The sequence below is a fragment of the Elephantulus edwardii genome, unplaced genomic scaffold, assembly GCF_000299155.1.
Source record: "Elephantulus edwardii isolate Elephantulus edwardi_28Jun2011 unplaced genomic scaffold, EleEdw1.0 scaffold00218, whole genome shotgun sequence".
Taxonomy (NCBI): Eukaryota; Metazoa; Chordata; class Mammalia; order Macroscelidea; family Macroscelididae; genus Elephantulus; species Elephantulus edwardii.
In genome coordinates, this window is record NW_006399968.1 from 4,468,112 (window position 1) to 4,472,697 (window position 4,586).

The 4,586-nt window shown below is 35.7% G+C and overlaps 1 pseudogene; it reads left to right on the forward strand.

The window, feature by feature from the left end:
* Positions 1–2,787, forward strand: part of LOC102852451 — a 9,139-nt pseudogene extending 6,352 nt beyond the window's left edge.
* Positions 2,788–4,586: the final 1,799 nt, after the last annotated feature.

The window sequence follows — 4,586 nt, forward strand, 5'->3', positions numbered from 1 at the left end:
TTTCCCACTTAACTGATTTCATCTCCTTGTCAAAAATTAGTTGACCATATGTAGATAGGCTGATTTCTGGGTTCTCAGTTCTATTCCATTGATCTATGTGTCTATCATTGTACCAGTACCACACTGTCTTGACCACCACGGCAGTGTAGTAGGATTTGAAATCAGGGAGTGAGATGCCTCTCACTTTCGTTTCTCTTTTTAAGGAGTGCTTTGCTTACTCGGGGCATCTTTCCATTTCAAATGAAATTCGAGATTGCCTTTTGCATCTCGTTGAAGAAGGGAATTGGTATTTGTATTGGGATTGCACTGAGCATGTAAATTGCCTTTGGTAAGTATTATCATTTTCACAATATTGAGTCTTCATATCCAAGAGCGAGGTACAAGTGTTTAATCTTGTGTTGGGTATTGTTTTTCTTAGCTTCAGTTATGTATTCTCTTTGTCATTGTAGAGAAATTATTTTTTTTATATGTTGATCTTGTATCTTGCCACTGCTGAATTAGTCAACTATGTCCAGTAGTTTTCTTGCTGAGTCTTTAGGGTTTTCTAAGTATACTATCATATCATCTGCATAGAAAGATAATTTTACCACCTCTTTGCCAATTTGGATGCCTCTTATTTCCTTCTCTTGTCTTATTGCTATCACTAAGACTTCCAATACAATATTGAATAGGAGAGGTAATAGTGGGCATCCGTGCCTAGCTCCTGTTCACAAAGGGAATGTTGTTAATCTCTCTCCATTGAGAACAATGTCGGCTCTCAGGTTTGTGTATATACTTTTTTACTCTGTTGAGGAAATTCTCCTCTATTCCCATTTTGTTAAGTGTTTTAATCAGGAAAGGGTGTTGGATTTTGTCATGATCTTTTCTGCATCAATTGATAGGATCATGTGCTTCTTGTTCTTTTCTTTGTTAATGTGATGGATTACAGTGATTGTTTTTCTTATATTGAACCATCCTTGCCATACCTGTTATGAATCCCACTTGATTATGGTGAATTATTTTTTTACTGTATCATTGGGTTCTATTGACCAGGATTTTATTCAGGATTTTTGCCATCGATGTTCATAAGGTCTTTCGTTCATAGGGTCCCTATAAGTTGCCTCCAACTGAAAGGCACTTAACAACAACACGTTCATGAGAGATACTGGGCTATAGTTTTCTGTTTTGGTGGTATCTTTACCTGACTTTGATATCAAGTATATATTTGCTTCACTGAATGAGTCTGGAAGAATTCCATCTTTTTCTAATTTCTGAAATAGTTCATGTAGAATTTGTGACAGTTATTCTCTAAATTTTTTTTTCTAAAATTCACTTGGAAAACCATCTGGTCCAGTGCTTTTTCTGGCTAGAAATTATTTTATTGCCTTTTCAGTTGTTTTCTCTTGTAATGGGTCTGTTCAGGTGTTCAATTTCAGTTTGTGTTAGTTTAGATTGTGAGTTTCTAAGTATTGTCCATTTCCTCTAGACTTTCATATATGTTGAAGTATAGTTTTTCATAATAGCTCATTGTTAGCCTTTTTATTTTAGTTGGTTCTGTTGTGACTTTGTCCATTTCCTCTTTTATTTGTATTATTTGTGTCTTTTCCTTCATTAGTTTTGCTAGCAGTTTGTCAATTTTATTGATCTTTTTGAAGAAACAACTCCTGGATTTGCTGATGGTTTCAACTATTTTTCTGTTTTATATTTCATTTATTTCTGCCCTAATTTTTATAATTTCAGTTTTTTAGAGGATGTCTGGTTTTCTTCCTCTTCTTTTTCAATTTGCTGGAGATGTTGGGATAGAGAATCAACAGCCATTTTTTTCCTGCCTTTTTATGTGTTTGCTTCTTGCTCTAAATTGACCTCTGATTACTGCTTTGGCTGTTTTCAAGAGGTTTTCATTGTGTAAGTTGTGTTTTCATTGTCATTTGTTTCAAGAAACTTCTTAATTTTATTTTTTATTTCTTCTAGTACCCACTCATGTTCAAAAAAGGTGTTTTTCAGCTTCCAAAAGTATGAGGCTTTTTCTCCTTTATCCTTTTGTTATTAATTTCTAATTTTGTAGCATTGTGGTCTGAGAAGATGCTTTGTATTCTTTCTATGTTTTTTAAATCTACTGATGCTTGCCTTGTGACCTAAAATGTGATCTATTCTCAAGAATGTTCCATGCACATTGCAGAAGATATACTGTGCTTTAGGGGGTGTATTAGCCTATAAATATCTATGAGATTGAGTTGGTTTATTGTTTGGTTTAATTCTTCAGCATCTTTGTTGAGTTTCTTTCTGATTGAGTTTCTGTCTTTTATTGAAGTCTCCAACTACTATAGAGGTATTGTCTACATTTCCTTTTTCAGTTTTGTTAGTGTTGGTTTTATGTACTTTGGAGCTCTGTAATTTAGTGTATATATATTTATTATTGTGTCTTCTTGTCCTGTTGACCCTTTAATCATTATGTAGTGACCTTCCTTATCCTTTGTGATGATTTGTTTTATTGACATGTCTTTTATCAGAGATTAATATCACTACTCCTGATTTTTAATTTTTTTTTATGGTATTATTTTTACGTGTACCATCAAATCAGATCTGACTGGTACAGGAGGAGATTGCCCCCTCCTTCTCCAGCAGAGCATCTGGTGGATTTGAACCACATACCTCTGGGATTGCAGTGCAGCGTCTTGCCACTAGGCCACCAGAGCTCCCCTTACTCCCGCTTTTTTTTCTGGTTACCATTTGCTTGGGATATTATTTTCCCCATGCCTTTATTTTTAGTCTTTCATTATCTTCACTTTTTAGGAGTGTCTCTTATAGACGCAAACTGATGGATTTTGGGTTTTTATCCAATCTACTACTCTTTTTTCTCTTCAGTGGTGCATTTAAGCCATTCACATTCAGTGTGATTATTGAGAGGCAAGGTTTTATTGCTATCATTTTGTTGCATTCTTTTTGTTGTTGTTGTTGTTACATAAAACCATTATTGTAGAATGAGTTTGAGGATCCAAGGGGAGAGTGTGGAAACAGAGGGGTAATGATGTGCAGCAGGGAAGGATTAATCATGGGGTTGCACAATTTGATGTGGGGTCTGAGGGAAATTGGAAGGACCTGGGGTAAAATAACAATGTATTCAATTTTGTAAATAAACTAGTATAAAAAATAATGTAAAATAGAAAATATATGGATGATAGAATGAAACATGATGTAGATGCAAGATTGTGTAAAACACAATGTACATGAATGAAACATACTGTAAAGGTATTAATATGTGAAAATCAATTAAAACATTTTTTAAAAAGCTGAACATAGAAAGTCTATATGACAGCTATTCCAGTGCTTGGAATATACCCTGAGAGAATGAGAACTGAAGTATAAATGGAGACTTGTACATCAGTGTTCACGGCAACATTATTCATCATAACAAGACCATGGAAACAGCACAATCAAATGGATTGAGAAAGAATAGTACATTCGCATGATGGAAAACTACGCAGAACACAGGAACAATGATTTTGTAAATCACCACCTAATTTGGAGGGACTGTAGAGGATTATGCTAAGTGAACTAACTCAGTACCATAAGGACAAATATTGTATAAGACCATTATTGTAGAAGATGGATGAGGATCCCAAGAGGGGAGGGGGGGAGCAGAGATGTGAGGATGGAGGGGGGGCATTTAATCATAGGATTGCACAATTTGATAGGTAGATGGAGGGATGGGTAAAGGAAATGAGAAAGATTGACATGAAAAACAATGTATAAGAACTTTGTAAGTAAATCAGTATAAAATAAAAATTTTATTAAACACACACACACACTTGAAATACCATCTCACTCCAGTGGTAGTGGCAAAGTTTAAGAGGATGGCAAGTAATACGTGTTGGAGAATATGTGGCAATATAGGAACTCTTATACATTGTTCGTGGGATTGTAAAACAGTACAACCATTCTGGAAAGTAGTTTGGTGTTTTCTCAAAAAGCTGAATAGAGAAATTCCATATGATCCAGCTATTCCATTACTTGGAATATACCCCAAGAAAATGAGAATGGAGGCACAAAGACTTGTGCACCAATGTTCATAGCAGCATTATCCACCACCACACAAACATTGAAACAGTCCAAATGTCCATCCACATTCAAATGGATTGAGAAATCGTGCTACATTCACACAATGGAATACTATGCAGCACACAAGAGCAATGATTTTGTAATTCACTACCTAACTTGGGAGGGACTGGAGAGCATTATGCTAACTGAACTAACTCAGTCTCATAAGGACAAATACAGTATTTTTTAAAAACTATTATTGTAGAACGTGTGTAAAGATCCAACGAAGAGAGGGTGGGAGCAAAGGGGTGAGGATGGGTAGCTGGGGGGGGGGAGATGATGATAAATCATAGTGTTGCACAGTTTGATGGGTGGAGGGCGGGGTGGGTAAAGTTAATGAGAAAGATCTGGTGTAAAAAAAAATGCATGCTACCCATGTTTATTGCGGCTTTGTTTACAATAGCAAGGAGCTGGAAACAACCCAAATGCCCATCAACAAACGAGTGGGTAGAGAAGCTGTGGTATATTCGCACAATGGAATATTATGCTGCATTGAAAAACAAGGAACT